The sequence below is a fragment of the Elgaria multicarinata genome, chromosome 20 (assembly GCF_023053635.1).
Source record: "Elgaria multicarinata webbii isolate HBS135686 ecotype San Diego chromosome 20, rElgMul1.1.pri, whole genome shotgun sequence".
In the NCBI taxonomy this organism is placed as follows: Eukaryota; Metazoa; Chordata; class Lepidosauria; order Squamata; family Anguidae; genus Elgaria; species Elgaria multicarinata.
The window spans coordinates 9,869,368-9,890,800 of NC_086190.1; positions in this window are offsets into that span (position 1 = coordinate 9,869,368).

Genomic DNA, 21,433 nt, shown 5'->3' on the forward strand with positions numbered 1-21,433 from the left:
GGAATGACATGCTTTCTGGAGGCACATCATTCCCCCACCCCGAGCTCCAATTGAGGTCTTAAAGGGGAAAGTGGGTCATTCGTGGACATTATAGAAAAGGCCCCAATTGGAGTGGATGGTGGTGGTGCAGAATGAAATCCTTTCCCCTCCTCCACTCCAATCGGGTTCTTTAAGGTGGCGGGGGAATAACGTACTATCTGCAGGACTCAGAAAGCTGCTTCCCCACACACACACACACACACACTAGGTGTCCTCTTTTTGGGTTTCCCAAATATGGTCACCCTAACTTACCTGGCAACGAAACCCCACTGAATACAGAGATACTTGACTTAAATAAATGTGCATAGGATTGTGCCTACAGAAAACAATACTTCGTTGAGATTAATGTCACTAGGGGATGGAACGCTTGATATCTTCTAAAAACAACAACCCCAAAAGCCATGTCGGACCCAAATTCGATTGGGGAGGTGAACTTAACCCCCCACCCCACACTGTTTGTCAAACTGAAAACTTGCTTAAACATGTATCTGAAAGTGTTATTTGCCCAGAAGGGAAAAATATACAGGTACCTAATTTAGGCCTGGCTCAAAATGTCAGTGATAATTTCAAAGGCCATTTCAGGTAGTTGTTTCAATTCATCAATTTTTTTTCAGTGAAATCAATAAAAAGGCCTTGCAAAAACCCATTGATGCTTTATTCAAAAGCAGACTGAAAGGTTTAAGTGCATCCCATGCTATATTGCTGTGTTTGCATATATGTGTATGTTTGCGGGTGGGGGTGGGGGGGAGGGAATTGGAAGTTAACTGTGCAGCCCCAGGGCTTGTCTTGACGAAGGGTTTCCCTCGGAGTGGATTTGGAGTACCAGCAGGATATCTACATGATGCAGCCGCCATCCCAAAGCCATCCAGTGGCATAACCCCTTAAACGCCACTTTAAAAAGTCAGGCACTTAACCTAGGGTGACCATATTTGGGAAACCAAAAAAGAGGACACCTAGTGTGTGTGGGGGGGAAAGCAGCTTTCTGAGTCCTGCAGAAAGTATGTTATTCCCCCGCCACCTTAAAGAACCTGATTGGAGTGGAGGAGGGGAAAGGATTTCATTCTGCACCACCACCATCCACTCCAATTGGGGCCTTTTCTGTAATGTCCACGAATGACCCACTTTCCCCTTTAAGACCTCAATTGGAGCTCGGGTTGGGGGAATGATGTGCCTCAAGAAAGCATGTCATTCCCTCCTGCCATGCTAATGGCAGCCTTAAAGGGGAAGGTGTGTCATTCCAGGACATTATTGAAAATGATAGAAAATCCCCCCGACACCATGGAAAGAACAAAAACCAGGACAAATCTGGGGAAATCCTGACAGTTGGTCACCCTACTTAACCTGACTTTTTAAAGCAGAGGCGTACCACAGCCGATGGCATCCCCTGATTGGTCGCCATCGGCTGGAGGAGGGCCGGTTTAGGCACTGAGTCTCCACACACCCCAGGTCGCCCACTGCAGGCCCCCAAGATGACTAGAAGGGCTCTTGAGGACCTGGCATCTGGCAGCCATTATTTTGTCTTTGCCCCCATAAAGAATGCTACATGATGAAGTAGCATTGTTCATTGGGCAAAATGGCGGCTTCTGGGAAGAGCACAACACAGCTAGGGGTTACATTCATCTGTAAAATGTGCTCACACACCGCACACACACCGCCCAAAGCAAAAACACAGTGAAATGCCCTCTCTGTGTCACCACCTGAGGACTTGGTGGCAAAATGGAGGAAGGCATTTAGGCCCAGCCCTAAGCTAATTCCAAAAGGAATTGTTCTTGATTGAGATAGAGAACGTGTTTATACTTTTCCGATCCCATTTTGCCTCTTAGGTTGGTGTAAAAATCTGCATTATTCATAGAGTTGCTCTCTATTAAAACACACATACCAAGCATGTAGGATGCTGTCAGTGGAGAAAGTGGCTGATGCCTTGTCTCTGGAAGAGGCTCAGGGGCCCAACCATGTCAGGTGACTGTGATGCCAGCAAGGCAACTTAATTTTAATTTGTTCCAGGTCTATGCAATTAAAATCCAAATTCAAAAAGTGACGCTAGGACCTCTCAGCTTGCATGTGGAATGGCCTCGGATACACCACAGCAATTGCTCAATGTCAGGAACACCTGCTTTTGTTGATTGCAGGCTGTGGAACCATGAAGCACTGCAGCCATGATACATTTGAGTCCCATTCCCCCCCCCCCCCCCGCTCCCAGAAAAGTCATCCAGATTTCAAGGCCTTGACCACCCAGGAGAGAGGATTCGAAGACATTGACATGCGTGCAAGTAGAAAGGCACCAGTTGCTACCTGATTTTGACAAAAGCATATGTAGGGATTCTGCCTCAGGCAGAACATGTGAGGAATTTTCAGAAGAGCTGAAATATTTTCAGTAAAACTGGCCAGCAATATTTCTCAGGCCATTAAATCTTCCTAGCATTTATTGAATTTCAGCTTGGAGTGAAATATGGAGCAAGTCTGGAAGCCCCTCCCCAGGGACTACCAAATTTGAGAGGATCTCTCTCCAATTCTGTGGGAGGGAGAAATTTTTGCCACTGACAAATCTCTGCCACTGATCTCTCTCCAATTCTGTTCCTCCCTCCCACAGAATTGGAGAGAGATCCTCTCAAATTTGGTAGTCATAGAACCTATGATTCTATGATTACCAAATTTGAGAGGATCTCTCTCCAATTCTGTGGGAGGGAGAAATTTTGCCACTGACACTGGGGAAAGGCCTCCAGCAACACGTGGCTAACATCTGGACATTCACCCCCTGTGCAGGGAGCAGTGGTGCAGGGCTGGACTAAGGGCCAAAGCCCAGACTCAGTAGCCCAGGGGGCTTCCAGATGATGACCCAGAGAGCAGCGATTTCAGCACCTGGGCAATAGGGCTCACAAAGGAGGATGCTGGTCACCACGGCATCCTCCCTTCTTGGTTTTAAAGACATGTTATTGTCAGGGTGGCAATGAGGTATGCACATGGTCATTGAATTACTTCCCATTTTAAAGCATACTATCCGTTTCTGCAAGAAAAGGGTACGTATTCCCAAGTAAACGTGTTAAGCATCAGGGCAGCAAAAGCAAACTCACTTTTATTCCTGTAGTCATGACAGTGCTATGATTCAAGTGAGTTTAAAAAGCCTAGCTACAGTCATCCATGCTCTGGTAAACTCTAGTTTGGATTACTGCAATGTGTTATACATGGGGGCTGCCTTTAAAAATGGTCCAGAAATTTCATCTGGTCTAAAATAGGGCAGTGAGATGGTTAACAGGACTAACTGATATGATCACCTGATGGCAATACTTTATTATCTGGACTGGCTAAGTGCTGGTATGAGGGATGTGTGAATCAGCAAAATCAAGCTCGTCAGAGTTCTCCAAATTCCATCTTGAAGCTTGTTCCAACTCAAGTTTTGCTTTTTTTATATATGAAAATCCATATTTCTGTGTGTAGTACACCTCTGAAATGAGTCAGTACACCTCTGAAATGTATGCATTCTTCTCCCATTGATTAGAGCACATTTTGTGTGCATTTTTCAAAAGTATGCATTTTTCACACACATTTTTCAAAGATATACATGCTGTCAAATACATTTTGGGGTGTGTGTGTGTGTGTGTGTGTGTGTGTGTGTGTGAATCGAGGTGAAGGCGGATCCTTCGCCACGCTCCGCCGGCCCCCCAATCCTCTTCACCTCCGCCTTAAGGGCAGGTGAAGCCCCCCGCTCCGCTTCTAATTCGCCGGTCCGATTAGATGCGGAGCACATCCCTACTGACAACCTCCTGGACCCTGCTGGACATCCCCTCCCTATTAGATAACGGGCAAGGGTCAAGCACACAGCTGGTCAACTGGACTTGACGAAGCAGCTTGTCCTCATCTTCAGGCCTCAACAACCGAAACTCATCCAATAAAACTAGACCAGTTGGGGCTCTGGATTCCTCTCAAGATGGATCTGCACTAACTGTGGTATCCAAGTCATGACAAATGCAAGCGATTTTATCTTCAAAGTGTCTTGCCAACTTATCACAGTATGTTACTGAGGGTAACCATCTTTCTCCCTGGCCCAGATTACAGAAAGCCATGAATCACTTGGAAAAGGTCCACAAGATGACACTGAGAAAATCCAGTGCTGGTGGGAAAGAACTCCCTCTTTGCCACCCTCATTGCCACAGAATAGACTCGATAATGAGCTCTGCCTCTAACCTGTGTTCATTTGGACTCGCAGGAGCCTTCCTCCACCAGTGTTCTACCCCTCCTTCCTCATACTAAGGAGCTGTCCAGGCTTTGGTCCTAGGGGGAGGGTTCTTGGGCATCTTGCCCTCGTTATCTTGTGTTCCACAGAATAAGCAGGGCTTCGAAAGGAATACCAGCCATGCCAGCAGGAAAATCCCCCAGAGCTCTCTGGAATCCATCAGAATCCATTAGCCCTCAAGGGCAGATCATTTTAATGGAGGCCCTACCCTTATAGAAAGGAAAAGTTGAAGAAAGTCTAAACTTCAATAGTAAGTGATCCAACTATAACAAGAGGACAGATGACAATTTCTCCACTTCCAGATCACCATCAAATCAAGGATGTGTCTTCCTACAAACATTGGGCCAACAGCATGTTGGGACAGCTCCATCGTTGTCATGGCATACAGGGAACGCTTAAACTGCCCAGAGAGCTTCTGCTATTGGGCGGTATAGAAATGCAATAAATAAATAAATAAATTTGCAGATGACACAAAATTGGGTGGGATAGCGAATACCCAGGAAGGCAGAAGCAAACTTCAAAGTGATCTTGATAGGCTGGAGCGCTGGGCTGAAAACAACAGAATAAAATTTAATAGGGATAAATGCCAAGTTCTACACTTAGGAAATAGAAACCAAAGGCACAGTTACAAGATGGGGGATACTTGGCTCAGCAATACTGCAAAAGAGAAGGATCTTGGCATTGTTGTAGATCACAAGCTGAATATGAGCCAACAGTGGGATGTGGCTGCAAAAACAGCAAATGCTATTTTGGGTTGCATTAATAGAATTAGAGCTTCCAAATCGCACATGCTACCACTGGGATTCCTCAGATCACAGCGGCTAGGTATACAAGCTCCTAAGCAATATCTGTGGAGGGGGAAAGTGTAAGTGTGTGGGTGAAATCCAAACTTGCATTTTCTCTGTGTGCTGTGTATTAAAAAAGAAAAGAAAAGTAAAAAAGAAAGAAACACTTTTTGGGGTTACATGGGACAGATGTTGTCACCAAGGCCGCCCTTGTAAACAAGATGTGGAGATGGTCTGGATTGGGTTACCTCCGTAAAATATTTTAAAATAAATAAAGCAGGGGGTTGGTCTCTTTCAGGTGAATTAGCTTGATTGAAACTGTCAGGTTTTCTTTCACCCCCACCCTCCTTTCTTCATAGTCTAAATAAACAAAGTTCTGCATCCACCCATAATGGAGTTAAGAGACTAGGGATGCAATCCTATACCCACTTACCTGGGAGCAAGTGCCATTAAGCTTGAATGGGACTTACTTTTGAGTAATATATAGGACTGAGAGGCTTGAGAGACTGTTGTGGGGGTAGAAACACAGATGGAGGGTCGGGGGGAGATGCTCCTCAAAAGGCAACAAGGTCAAGGCTTTTTTGGCTCTTAAACCACCATTAAAATGAAGTCCATAGCATGAAGATTCATCCTTCAGATCTGTTGAAGTTTCAGGATAACATGAGAGCTATTTGGATTTAGTTTAGTTTTTTTTTTTTTTAATTTCCACTTCCTGAAGGGTATAACTTCAACATGAAGTTCTTCTATAGACCACAGAGAACAGGGATTGTGTGCCAGACCTCAGACACATCTTAGGATTCTGGAATTGTAAATATACACAGTTACCATTGTGTGGAAGCAAGTTATGGATAAAGATGCTTCCAGCTAGAGCCGTGTGTAAATGGGCCTCTCAAAATTCTCTACCCGATTTTCGTCGAATCATGCAGTGTACAACTTCACCAAATTTTGGGAAAAGAAATTCTCCAGCCGTTTTGTAGGGTTGGGGGTCACAATGAGTCATGGCAGTAGCACAACGTCTTTCTATTTTCCTCAAGTTTGTTTGTTTGTTTGCTGCCACTGTAAGAGGCAACAGCAGCAACTGAATAGCATCTACCAATACCACCCAATCCAGCATCCTCCACAATGCCCTGGACCTATCATCTTTCTGGGGCACCGTGTGTGGAAAATGGCAGACACCGCTCACGAAAATGGGGGAAAATATTCAGACACAATTTGCAAAGCAGCCTCCTTTTTCTAAGGGGGTGAGAAAAATCTCAGACATTTTTTGTCAACAACAACAGTCTACTGCCACTACTCTTTGCCTCTGCTTCCAAAATTCTGAATTTTCCTCTGAAAGATGGAGTCACTTGGTCTTGAAAGTGGAATCAGTTGCAATAGAAATCTTCCTTACATCTAGTTTTTGATTTCCAATTTTGGGGCAGATATGCCTGTGGAGTTTTGTTTTGCAGTTTTAATTTTCTTCTGATTGTTTGTGTCATTACTGATGGCTCATGGATAAAACATTGCCTAAAAAGCCATGCTTTTGCATCAACACATGATGTTTATTGCACCATGGGAGTAGCATATGGGGGGAAAGACAGGTCCCTGTCATGGTGAAGATTGCAATGTAAACATTTATTATTATTATTATTATTATTATTATTATTATTATTATTTATTTATTTATTTATTTATATAGCACCATCAATGTACAATTGCCAGACAACCATTAAACTTGAGTCTATATACATGATGAGAGCAAGGCTAATAAGAGATGAGGTGAGCAGTAGAGCAAAGGAACTAGCCCTGGTCAGAAACAACGTCAAAAACAACGCAACAAATTACAGTTATGAGATGTGTGAATAGGGATAGGGAGAAATTAATTTTGCTCATATTTTAATACAAACTGACTTCATTCATACTTCCTGAAATTATACATGAACTGGAAAACAATTATCCTTCAGTTTCATACTTCTCTGAATGTTGCAGTCGAAAAGAGGCATACGAAAATACCTTCATTAAGGAAAATGGCATGCAAAAATGTGTACGCTACTGGGAGTGTATGCAAAATGCATGCGTTAGGGGAAATAGCTTGATAGATATAGATATGGAAATTGTCTATAAAACGGCATACAAAAATGCATGTGAAATGCATTTTCATGCAGACTTTAAAAAACTGATGTGGAAACAAGATGGACCAGACTTGGGCTTGGGAAAATGTGAATATTAAAGAAAGCGAAACAAACAGATCTATTAGATCGGAAGAACCGAATCATGCTGTATGTATATTAGCATCCCTCAGATTGCACAAATGAGCGATCCATTACATTCTGCATTGTAATCGCAAATATGCATAAGAACATGGGCAAACTCCTGAACCATCACAGGGGAGAGAAGCAGTTCAGTGAAGGCGTGGAGGGCCAGAAAGTCCCTCACAGGACTGACGAGTCAACTGGTTTACTTGCAGTATTTCAAGGTTCGTAAAAAAATCGAGGTAGTTGTCCAAACACCAAAACGTGGTCAACTGCCAAGGAAAACACGGAGCACGCAAGGGTGCCTGCCTGTAAATTACAAGGGCTAGTATGAAGTGGCTCTTTGTTCCATTTGTGTGTTTAAATCTGACGAGGGCTCTGCCGTATCAATCATGCCTGTCAGATAGCACAAGGGCGGATCTGTTACACTTAAAGGGGCGTCAAATGAGAAATGATTTAATTTGTCATCTCTCTCCCTCCCTCCCTCCCTCTCTCTCTCTCTCTCTGGTTTGCACGTGCTGTTCATTACTCTTCCATTGCTGGGAAAATGAATACGGGTTTTGTAAATTCTTCCCTGTCCATTTTTTATATGGTTAGTTTGTTTACCAGCTACCTAGCTCTTGTTAAGAGATCGCAACCAGCTGTTCTTCACACATCTAGCCAAGCTGAGGCCCAGAACTTGAAATCTTGAAAGCGTATGCCGGATGTGCTGAAAAAAAATATGTAGGCTGCGTTCTTGAAAGACACAACCAAGAGGGATAGCGAGCCCATTCCAATAAAATGTAGAAAATGTCAGTGGATACAGAAAGCGTTTAGTAGAACAATGCTAAAACTAATCACCATTCTGCAGACATTTTCAAGAGTGTCAAAAACATCAAATACCAGGTTCCCTATGGGGTAATTTTATACACAGCTTGCAAAAAAATTGTTTAGTTTAGTTTATTACTACCCTTCCCAATAGCTGAAGCTTTATAACTGAAATGGCCTCAAATTGCCATCATTTGCCCTTGCTTTCTGTTGCCTTCAGTGAGATCATTACGTAGCCATATCTGAGTGGTTATGATTTTACTGGCTGGTATCTGATGACATAATTGCGATACAATGTAGCATTGTGACATCTTTCAGTTCACAATTAAATTATTCTTCTTGTTACAATTTTGAGTTCATTGCAGGAACACTGGAAATCTAGACTTTGTCTTCGCGGAAATCCTAGCTGTCATCCCTGGTAAACCAAGCAAAACAGTTATGAAATGTGAAGGACCAACCAGAGAAACTTCACGCCTTGTTGCTTCCAACAAAATATTTCACCCAGATAGGGACCTCCAAACTTTCTCAGGAGAACAGGCATTTATTTATTTGCAGGAGAGCTGAATATTTTGAATTGAGCATGCACAGTGCTGTAGTCTGTTCCTACTTTTCAGACAGATATAAATTAATGGAGATTCTGGAGTGGGGACTAAATTTTCCTTTCTAAAGCCACTTTCATCTGGCATCCCTACCAGATACACCGGCCCAAACCCAGCAGCATGGCAAACCTATAGCAACAGTGTGCCCAGTAGGTCCCCGCCCCCAATGAACTATGCATGCATGCATGTTTGCATCTTGGCAGGTAGAGGTCATATGGAATATACATGCATGCAGCACCATGCCTTCAATATTTTAGAGACTGTGAACAAAATTCTCCACTGTATGTATGGGCAGAGAAATTGCGAGGAGCATTGAATCAAATTCCTTCAGGAGCAGAGAAATTCTCCAACAATTTCTTTGGGGTGGGGTCAGCATTAGCAATGGCAGGAGCATAGTATCTCCTGTTGTGATATCTCTATGACCCGGGTGGCTCTTTCACCGGCAACAGGAAGCCGGCGGGCAGGTGGGCGGCGCCAAGGACGCAGCTGATTCCCCGGCGAAGCTGCCGGGCCCGGCAACTCTTCACCCCGTCCCCGCGAGGGGCGATGCGGGGCCGCCTCCTCCTCCTCCGCCTCTTTTTGGAATGCTTAAGGTACTGTCTACAACATCGATTTCGGGGTGCACTGCAGGCGCACTCCAGGCACCCCGAAGACTGTGTGTACATTCCCCCAATATCCAATCACACCGCTGGTCCTTCAAACTCAGTATTATCTACGCTGACTAGAAGTGGTTCTCCAGGGGTTCAGACCTGGAGATGCTGAGGACTAGGGTGACCATATGAAAAGCAGGACAGGGTTCCTGTATATTTAACAGTGGTAGAGAAAAGGGAATTTCAGCAGGTTATGCATCATTTGTATGCATGCAGCACCTGGTGAAATTCCCTCTTCATCACAACAGTTAAAGCTGCAGGAGCCCTGCCTTCTTTTGTATCTGGTCCCACAAAAGGGGGCAGGGGTCCTGCAGCTTTAACTGTTGTGATGAAGAGGGAATTTCACCAGGTGCTGCATGCATACAAATGATACCTGTTGAAATTCCCTTTTCTCTACCACTGTTAAAGATACAGGAGCTCTGTCTTCCTTTCTATATGGTCACCCTACTGAGGACTGAACCTGGGACTTTCTGCAGGCTAAGCATGCACTTTAGCACTGAGCTATACCTCTATCTTTCAAGATGTTGTCAGAATCTTTCTCTCCATCTCTTTTCTCTCTTTTTGCCCTCTTTCTCTCTGACTTCCCCAGCTGGGTTTGATAATACTTCAGTGCTCTGTCATGCATTCACTAGCTTATTTTGACATCACTCTCATTATGCTCCTTCTGTAAAATGGGTAACTATTCTCTAGATCAGGGCTAGGCAGAAAATACATCTCCATATGTTTTGGCCTTCAGCTCCTTGCATTCCTGACCATTGGCTATGATGGCAGAGGCTTCTGGGAGTTGAAGTCTAAGCCTCAGTGTTTCCCATCTGTAAAATGGGAGGATGCCTTTTGAGAATATCTTCTAAATGCCTAGTACAACCTGTTGCATAAATGTGTATCGCGGTCGTGATGATGGTGTGTCCTCGGATGATTTGTCATTTGCTTAGGTTATCATCCACATTCACTTCCAGTTCTTGCATTGTGCTGGTGACTCAGTCAGGATTGTGTGAGGTTGATCTTTCTTGCCTTGGTATTATATATAGCTGGTCTTGCATGGTGTCAGCGGATTTCTGCTTTTATGCTTTTAAACACTGTGAACCTACCAGAGAGCTTTGGCCATTGTGTGATATAGAAATGTAATAAATGAAATGAAATAATTCTAAATGCATAGGAGCATAGAAAACTGCCGTCTACCAAGTTAGACCATTGGTCCATCTATTATCTACTCTGACCATAGTGACTGTCCAGGGTTTCAGGCAGGATTCTTTCCTCACCCTACTTGGAGAAGCTGGGAACTGAACCTGGCTGGGACCTTCTGCATGCAAAACAGGGGTGCTGCCCACTGAGCAATAGCCCTCCATTAGTTGTACCTTGGTGTACTATGATGAACGGAGTAGTACCATAGTACTATGGTGTCCCATGTTGTACTATGATGAACAGAGAATTTCCTTTGGACTCTGCACCATGGCCCTATCTCTGTATCCTTCAGTTGGCAATATTTTATTCTCAGACTTGGCAACCCTAGTTACAATATTTCCTAGTATGAAGGACTCCTTTGCATTCTGCTATATATGTGTGCAAGGGCTGGAGTGTGTCATTAGACACCAACACCTTGCTCACCAAGGTTTTATTTGCACAAGGTCCCAAGTTCAGGCCCTGGCAACTCCAGTGAAAAAGAACAGTAGCAAGTAATGGGGAAAACCCTTCTCCTGGGGAGCCCGGACAACTGCCCAAAAAAATGGAGACTCCAGGGCTATATGGACAAAGTGTCTGAGACCCAGGAGGACACGTCAGCTTCCTATGCTGTCCTGTGTTGTAATTATTTCCCCAGTGAAGCAGCTTTCTCTACAAATCAGACCCGGGTCAACTCAAGAAGTGCATGTCCCCTTGAGCATATACGCTGCACAACAAGGACTGTCCAGTCTTTCATAAAGGAGGGTCTCAGCTCAGATTAAAGTCCTGCTTATTTCAAGCATTTCCTATGGAAAGATTTTTTACATGTCCCCAATGGGAAAGATCTTGAATAAAGTACAGTGCTAACCCACAACTCTTGGTCATGTTCCACCAGGATAAATTAGGCAAGTTCAGCTTACGTCTTTTTTTTCCTCCTTTAATTTTTTTTTAAAATTAATGCCTTTAGCTTATGAGCCTAATAATACATCATCCTGAAATTTGCAAAGTGGTAACTGTCAGCACATATTCCCCGTATTTTGGTTGGCAATCCGGGTGGCTCAGAGGTCCTCAAACTGGAGGTTGCCACCTCTAATTTAAATCTGGAAGAGAGAGGATTGTACGAGCAAATAGTACCCATGTGGATTTTATAAGGCCTGTTTGTTTGTTGACGTCTCTTGAACTTGTCTGGAAGCCTTTAAAGGAAGCTCTTAAGCTTAATTCAGTGTACAACTAAATAGCTGGCTATTGGAATCATATAGGTTTAACAGGGGGAGTGGAGGAAGAAAAAAATGTAGGAATCCCCTTGCAAGATCAAAGTCAATTGCTGGGATCATGTGAACCCATTACTTCAGCAACATTACTGGCTTCTGATCCATTTCCATGCCAAATGCGAATTGTTGGTTGCTAACTTTAAAACCCTAAACTGCTCAGGACCAGCTTACTTTAAAGGCTGCTTTCTCCCATATAAATCTAACCATGCATTGCAATGCCCCGGGGCAGCTTTGTTTTGTATCCTGAAACCGTTGGCCTTGAGGTAGGAAAGGGCCTACTCAGTGACCTCACATAGCTTGTGGAACTTTCTACACGAAAGGGCCCCAGAAAAATGAAGAGTAGTAGTCTGATCAGGATATGGTTTTATTACAACATTTTTAGTATCAAGAAAGGAAAGGAAAGGAACCTCTCGTGCAAGCACTGAGTCATTACTGACTCTTGGAGGGACGCCAGCTTTCGCTGACGTTTTCTTGGCAGGCCTTATAGCGGGGTGGTTTGCCGTTGCCTTCCCTGGCCATTATTACCTTTCCCCCAGCTAACTGGGTACTCATTTTACCGACCTCGGGAGGATGGAAGGCTGAGTCGACCCGAGCCGGCTGCCTGAAACCAGCTTCCGCTGGGATCGAACTCAGGCCGTGGGGAGAGTTTCAGCTGCAGAAACTGCTGCTTTACCGCTCTGCGCCACACGAGGCATTGTTGTTGATTTAGTATCATACACATTCTTAAATTGATGCCCACCAGAATCTTTTGTGGTGGTCTCACCTGGTCTAGTTTGGAGAGAGAGAGAGAGAGAGAGAGAGAGAGAGATTCTAAATAAAACCCAAGTTGGAACTTCTCCAGATTAGTATGTTAGAAAAACACAGGGTAGACTTCTAAACATTACATTAGGGTGACCATATGAAAAGGAGGACAGGGCTCCTGTATCTTTAACAGTTGTATTGAAAAGGGAATTTCAGCAGGTGTCATTTGTATATATGGAGAACCTGTTGAAATTTCCTCTTCATCACAACACTTAAAGCTGCAGGTGCCCTGCCCTCTTTTAAATCTGGTCACTCTAGTATATCTCCTGCACCTTTAACTGTTGTGATGAAGAGGGAATTTCACCAGGTTCTCCATATATACAAATGACACCTGCTGAAATTCCCTTTTCTATGCAACTGTTAAAGATACAGGAGCCCTGTCCTCCTTTTCATATGATCACCCTACATTACATAACAATAGGGACATCCAATTGACCCACATGTTAATAGTTATATTGGCATTCCTATCATCTATCTCTGCTCTTTGTTTTTAATCAATTTCTTTAATGGATTCATTGTTTTATTATATTATTCTTTCTTTATGTAAGCAGCCTTGAGTGCCTCTTTTGAGACAGAAATTGGGGCATGTAAACAATTAAATATATCAATAGATAAATAAATACAAAAATAAATAATAAGCCTGGTGTCAAATATTTTAGGCCCTGATTAAGAAATGCCCATTGGGCCATGTCATGGCTGGTCCATAGGAACCATTCTGGGGTGAGCCAAGAACTGGAACCAGGAGTTTTGGGATCAGCCAGTATGGACTAAAGAAGAAACCAGGGCTAGAACTACACCAAGCAGGATATAACGCTTTGAAAACAGTTTGAAAACTGTATCTGGAGTGTGTCCTGGGCCCCAACAGTTGAATACTGTTATAAACCGTTTTAAAAGTGTAGATCCTGCCCAGGAGGCAGAGTCAAGTTGCAAGCTAGGAGTCAGGACTGAAGAGTGAGTCAGGATTTAAGGGCAAATCAAAAGATGGGATAAATGGGCAAGCTAGGACAAATGAAAAGCCAAGAATATAGGAATGTAACAGAGCTCAGGAAGACTGTGTTGCTTGAGCAAGGCTCAACTGGAACAGGAATAGTTTTGTAACCTTTCCTGCCCAGAAGGATTGAATGGCAACCCTGGGTGGGTGGAGTCAGTTCAGGTACTTCTCTGAGAAAGAGGCACCTGTAGTTTGATGGTTCACCATTGGGGAAGCCATTCACAGATCCAGCTATAACCAAGGACCAGTGGGAACTACTAATGAACACAGCCCAAGATGAATTCTGGCTTGCTAGGTGCCATCCCAGCAAGAGGAAGGGGACTCTGCCTCTGCTAGGTGACCACCAAACCCTGAAGAGTGCTGTTGTCTCAAGAGCCAGGCCTGAACCACACCTGTGAGAAGAAGTTCCCTTTTGCAAAGGAAGGCTCCTCATGTGTAAAGAACTCCTCAAGAGTTGAGTCCTCCTTATGAGGAGGACTTCTTCCATAAGCTTCTGATGTGTTGCAGCTGAGTCCTGGGTGGGGCTGTGGAAGCTCCAGCTTTGAAGCCCTGAGTCGAGAGCTGGTGCTTGTTGGAGCAACACCTTTATTTCAGCTCCCAGTGCCTTTGAACCTTGCTTCTTTTGACCATGCGTCTCCTTGGACTGATCTCTTGTGTTGCTGACCTGAAATGACCAAGCCAGAGCAGGACACTTATGCCAGGTATTGGGGAGATGTGATCCTCCAGATGTTGTTGGACTGTAACTTCCATTATCCCTCACCATTGGCTGTACTGGCTAGGGATGTTGGGAGTAGAGATCAGTCCTCTTTTTTGTAATCAGGGAAAAGTTGCATTTTTAAAAGTGTTCATTTTTTTCCTATATTAAAAATGGGCATTTTTTAAATTGACATTTTTCGTGACCCAAAATGCACAATTTTGCATAAAAATGCAAATTTTGGGAGGATTTGTGTAAATGTGCAAAAATGTCCTGAGAATTGTGTTCCTGCTGATGTTGAGGGTTGTGAAAGGGACATGTTCTGGATTTGTAAACAGGAATGAAATTCTTGTACATTCCTAGATGAGTTACAATCATCTGACTTATGGAGGGGAGCCACACTTTCCTGCCCTGTAATAAGCCAAACCACACCTAGACGTCGTTATTCTTTAATATTCACATTTTTTCTGCTTTTGCAATAGAGTTCTGCAATTTAAAAAAGCATACAAATATGTGTATATTGGGGAAAGTGCACACCAACATGTACATATTAGTGAAAACAACATTAAAATACATTTTATTAGGGAAACTGATTGCAAAAATGTATGTTTAACGAAATTGTGTACAAAAATGCATGTATTAGGAGAAATGCACACATGTTTACATGGAACCTTTAATTTTGTAAATTAGGTTTTCAGGACGAACTTGAATTTAAGATTGAAACAAATGAGAGAATTTGAGATTCTGAAACTGATAGTTTTCTCGATCCCTACTTAACAGCCTATATGGAATCTCCAGGTTCAGAGGCGGGGGGGGGGAATGATGGCTTCCATCCCTTGTATGTGGTCTTTCCAGAGACATCTGTGGAAAATGCTTCTGTGGAAAAGAGAATGCTGTGTTAGGTGGAGCAACTGATCTAAGTGGGCTCTTCTGTCCCTCTTTGCAGTCTGAATTAGGCAATGGAAAAGGGATTGATTAGAATTTGGTGGCTTCTTATACATGAGATAAAATAGGTTTGATGGGTCATCAATTGTGCTTATTGCCTTACACCCCATGCAAAACCTTCAATCTTTGCGGCCTCTTCTACTCGCTTCAGAAAACCGTCATTTATTATGCAATTTCTGGGTAGCTACCTAGGAACTACAAGTGTGGTTGTTAGATCAGGCCTACATAACTTGGTGTCCAAACTACACAGAGCAGAGCAGACCAGCAGTGTATGGTGTCCCACCAAGAGCTGGACGGATCTCATTCTTCTAGTCCATCCCTTCTTATACTCCCTCCTGCTGTTTCCACATGTCCTTCCCTCAGCCTTCTGTAGGTCCACGCAGCCATTTTGACTACTCTAACCCTCTGACTTTAATGAGCAGCCAGACTTCTCTAGAGCCCCCATCTCCACAAACAGTCCTTTACTTCATTATCTTTTGTAAACTGCCCAGAGAGCTTTGGCCATGGGGCAGTATAGAAATGTAATAAATAATAATAAGGTATAGATGATTTCCCACAATTAAGAACCAAAGGCTCCCCCCATCACCTCTCTACTGGATACAGCTGTAAACTTTTTTAATGCTATATTTCTTTGAAATATATACTAAATGGCTTAATAGCTTGTCTTTCGAATTCGCTAAGATTTTTTTTTTTGGGGGTAGGGGAGAGAGGGGGATCCCTTTAATTTAGAAAACAACATGTGAGACCTGCAACAAAATGCTGAAATGTGGAGTGGTCTTGTTCAGGCTCTAGCCAGACACTCCTACCCCCTTTCCAGGACATTCCATTCCATTCCCCCTGAACTTTTCTGCCCCCGCTTACAGTCCATCAGAATTCTGTGGCTACTGAGCATGCTCAGTCCACATTAGGTTGCGGTTGCTTTGCGCACCCTCCTCCTTTTATTTAGGGTGACCATATTTGGGAAACCAAAAAAGAGGACACCTAGTGTGTGTGTGGGGAAAGCAGCTTTCTGACTCCTGCAGAAAGTACATTATTCCCCCGCCACCTTAAAGAACCCGATTGGAGTGGAGGAGGGGAAAGGATTTCATTCTGCACCCCCACCATCCACTCCAATTGGGGCCTTTTCTATAATGACCACGAATGACCCACTTTCCCCTTTAAGACCTCAATTGGAGCTCGGGGCGGGGGAATGATGTGCCTCAAGAAAGCATGTCATTCCCTCCTGCCATGCTAATGGCAGCCTTAAAGAGGAAGGTGTGTCATTCCAGGACATTATTGAAAATTCTAGAAAATCCCCCCTGACACCATAGAAAGAACAAAAACCAGGACAAATCCGGGGAAATCCTGACAGTTGGTCACCCTATTTTATTAAGACATTGTTTCTAACAGTTTTTTAAGGATCTGCAAACTTGGAGTCCATCCCGGCCCCATAGCTTGGAGTTCCCCCAGACATGCTCATACCTCTCTCTTGTGGTATAATTTTGGCTACATAAGAACCCACACTGAGAGAACAAGTAAATAATAATAATAATAATAATAATAATAATAATAATAATAATAATGGGATTTATTTACAGCCTGAACTCTGCATTTTTGCATCTTCTTTAATGGATGGAAGTGTTGATAGTTTTCTGGACGTTTGCAGAAATAATACAAAAAGCAGTTTTTCTGGCTCTCGCCCATCCCCCGCTATAAATAGTCACCATGAAGAGTGAGTGTGTGTGTGTGTGTGTGTGTGTGTGTGTGTGTGTGTGTGTGTGTGTGTGTGTTTGGACTCCCTCTCTCCTATTCCAGACAAGGCCCAGGAAATGCATTGATTTATATGCACAGGGTTTGTTTGCTGCCTGGTTTCCTCCAGGGGAAGCGATCGATAACATAACATTGGGCAAATCTAAAACAGAGAATGTCAGATTGGTAATATTGATATTTGTTATGATAAATTGGAACTTGGAACTTGTAGAAAGGACGCTTCCTTTCCCTCTAGCATGCTTTGCTTTGAGCCTTTCCATGAAAAAAGGGCTCCATTCACATATTAAGCAAGTGTGAACATGCCCATGCTGTCAGGACCAGACTACCTGAGATAGACCCATATGGGAGTCACTTGCAATCATAGAATAGTAGAGCTGGAAGGGGCCTATGAGGTCATCAAGTCCAACCCCCTGATCAATGCAGGAATCCACCTTAAAGCATCCCTGACAAAGGACTGTCCAGCTGCCTCTCGAAGGCCTCTAGTGTGGGAGAGCCCACCACCTCCCTAGGTCATGGGTTCCATTGTCATACTGCTCTTACAGTCAGGATGTTTTTCCTGTTGTCCAGCCAGAATCTGCCTTCCTGTAACTTGAGCCCATTATTCTGTGTCCTGCACTCTGAGAGATCAAGAAGAGATCCTGGCCCTCCTCTGTGTGACAACCTTTTAAGTATTTGAAGAGTGCTATCATGTCTCCCCTCAATCTTCTCTTCTCCAGGCTAAACATGCCCAGGTCTTTCAGTCTCTCCTCATAGGGATTTATTTGTAGACCTTTAATCATCCTCGTTGCCCACCTCTGAAATCTCTCCAGCTTGTTTACATGCTTCTTGAAGTGTGGTGCCCAGCACTGGACACAATACAAAATGCAATGTTGATGCTCTACATTCTATGGAGTGCTTCTATGCCACCCACCCTTGCCACAGCGTTAATCTGTTAATCGCCCATGTCAATTTTACATGGCCCATTTCCATTTCCACATTAATGGGTGGTTTGTTTTTGTTTTTTAATTTGCATGAAAAATTGTATATCATATACATTTCAATATTTTTGAATATGCTTTCTCTCAAGATAGGCAATGATCAATGCATGTTAACCTAAAATAGGCATTTTCAAATACTTTTTGAGTCAAGAACTGCAATGCAAAATTTGGAGATGTGCAAAATCAAAAGGATAATTATGTTCCAATCTCCACATTAGTCAAGGAGATGCAGAATAGACAGCTCCCATTTAAATGCACGAACATAGAATTCCTCAAGTATCCCTACTGCTGTGCTTGGCAGTAGCTAGTATGGCTATCTTCCCCCAGTATTTGGACAATATAGTGAGTGGGACATGAGCAGAGGATGAGACTGAAGGTCATGAGCTACCATGGAGTGCGTATATGAAGGCCTATTTATTTGTTTATGTATTATTTAATTTATTTCATTTCTATACTGCCCAATAGCTGAAGCTCTCTGTGTGGTTCACAAAAATTCAAACCAGAAGATACAGCATAAAATATAAAATATGGACGCTTCAGAGCCCTCTGTGTCAAGGAACAGGGTGGAGAATGTGAAATCCTGTGGTAACATCAGGACAGGATTGGGGGTGGGAGTGGCTGGCGGCAGGCTTTCAGGGCCCTATGAATAAGCAGGAGGGCTCTGAAATACCACAGGGCAGGCTTACCAGAGTTTCAAGTGAAGTAATATAAAGGGAGGAGGTTCTCATGGAAAGGAAAGGAAAGGAAAGGTATCCTGAAACCATTGGCCTTGAGGTAGGAAAGGGCCTACTCAGTGACCTCACATAGCTTGTGGAACCTTCTACACAAAAGGGCCCCCGAAAAATGAAGAGTAGTAGTCTGATCAGGATATGGTTTTATTACAATATTTTTAGTATCAGGAAAGGAACCTCTCGTGCAAGCACTGAGTCATTACTGACTCTTGGACACACGCCAGCTTTCGCTGACGTTTTCTTGGCAGGCCTTATAGCGGGGTGGTTTGCTGTTGCCTTCCCGGGCTGTTATCACCTTTCCTCCAGCTAACTGGGTACTCATTTTACCGACCATGGAAGGCTGAGTCGACCCGAGCCGGCTGCCTGAAACTGCTTCCGCTGGGATCGAACTCAGGCTGTGGGGAGAGTTTCAGCTGCAGAAACTGCTGCTTTACCACTCTGCGCCACACGAGGTTCTCATAACGAGCCATTAAACTGAGAGTCTAAAATTGCCTAACTGCACCAGTGACCACTGGCAACAGCAGACTAGGGTCAGGGATGACTGAGATTTCCTCCAGTTCCTTTTGAACTGAATTTACTAAAATGCACATATTCTAGATGGGAAGAACTAGAGAGGGGGGGGGGGAATTGAATGTGGAAGAAACTGAAATGGTCAGATTTGTTCATCCAGTCCCAGGGCTTGACTCTTAAATGTGCCTGTATGAAACTCTGTATATTCAACCAACTTAGCACTAGACTTGGGCTTCTACTTCAGTTTTCTGACAGGATCTTCATCTTTAACAGCTACATGGCAGGCAGAGACATCATGACCTTCTTCATGCTGGGAGTAGCACTACCTATTGAATTTGGCAAGTGCAGATTGGTAAGAATTTCATTTCAGTTCGTTTCTGATAAGAATTTACCAAATATTTGCAAATTGGGGATTTAAAAACGAAAAGGGAAACTCACCGATTCCTATGTAGGGCTGAGCCAAGATTCCTCTGAAGAGAAGTTTCAGATTAAAATGTGGGTGTTGAGAGGGTGATAGGGGACTTCTCTTTTTGGCTGCCACCAATTTTGTGGTGGCTGTTCTTTGCTGCACTGACTGTGGAGCTGCTTTCAATGGTCAGCATCTCCCCCCCCCTCCGAAGTCCCCTCGGAATGATGAAAAATGGGCAACAGCGTGCACAACTAAGCACTTTACGGCTGCAGTTTGCACAAATTACTCCTCTTGTTGTCTTGGATCTGTCAGTTACTTCCTGCAAGTGTGTGATGGGTGGGTTTTGCTCATCTTCATAAAGGATGAGCAAAGCCGGGCTAAGCAGGTGGTCTTTGCAGGTATGGGGCAGGCAAAGTGGCTTCATTGCACACACTGTGAGAAGTCCCACATGCAGCAAGTCCTGATTCCCAGGATTCTCCTCCTTGCATGCTGACTGGGGGCCAAATGATGTTGCGGCGTGGCCTTGTGTCCCGGACATCATTTGGCCCATGGAGGCTTTGGTGGGCTCATACCTGCCCACCCAATTTGACTTATCTTTGAGGTCACTCCTACCCCTGTGATACTATTATTATTATTATTATTATTATTATTATTATTATTATTATTATTTATTTATTTATATAGCACCATCAATGTACATGGTGCTGTACAGAGTAAAACAGTAAATAGCAAGACTCTGCCGCATAGGCTTACAATCTAATAAAATCATAGTAAAACAATAAGGAGGGGAAGAGAAGGCAAGCAGGCACAGGGTAGGGTAAAACTAACAGCATGAATCAGGTTATGTCAAGTTTCTCAGAGAAGCAACATGGAAAGTGATCAGCCTAATGGAAAGTTATGAGTGGTGATGGAGGCCAGGCAGGGTTGTCTGCATGCTTCTCCAACAAAGAGCAGATCAAGACAGAGCCTTAAGTAGCAGTTTGGCTGCTTTTAGACTTGGTAGCTCCACTGTGTCTCTTAAATGGACTTGGCTTGTTTTAGCAGCCCAAGGCTGTGACAATACCAGAATAGCTGTGGAATGTTAATGTCCTTATGGCTGGAGTCCTCAGAGTCCAAAGACGGCAAGACAACCTCCTCTGGACACATGGGGGCATACTCCAAGGATCCTTCTGGGGAAAGATGTTCTGGAGAGGTGGAAGCGTGAAGAGAGACTAAAAGAACTGGGCATGTTTAGCCTGGAGAAGAGAAGATTGAGGGGAGAGATGATAGCACTCTTCAAATACTTAAAAGGTTGTCACAAGGAGGAGGGCCAGGATCTCTTCTTGATCCTCCCAGAGTGCAGGATACGGAATAACTATGGCTTTTGTTTAAAAATTAACATAAATATACACACTGTACATATGCCCAAGGCAGACATAAGATCAAAAATGGCTACTCCCACAATCCTCCTAGTTCAGTCCTGAGAGTTTGAAGATTGTGACCTTGCAGTTCGTTGGACGGCATTATTATTAACACCAGGCATGCCTCTTCCTGCTGGTGATGGTTATTAGCTTAAATGCAAATGTTTGGGTCATCTGTAATCTATACAAGAGAAAAAGATTTTCCTCCCCACTGCAATGAGGAAATGAATTATTTTATCACATTTTCACAGCTCATGCTCCTTACTGTTCACTAAATACTTTTCTGATGTTCCTCGAGAAAGAACATTCTCCGGGGGTGGGAGGGAGAGGAAAATCTACTTGGGAATTCCTGTTGATGTGGTGGTTTTGATTAGTGCTAATGTTTTTTTGGCCCTGCTGTGAAAACGCATTTAAGCGTAATTGACTCAGCATTGTTAATTCCAATGCTTTTGCAA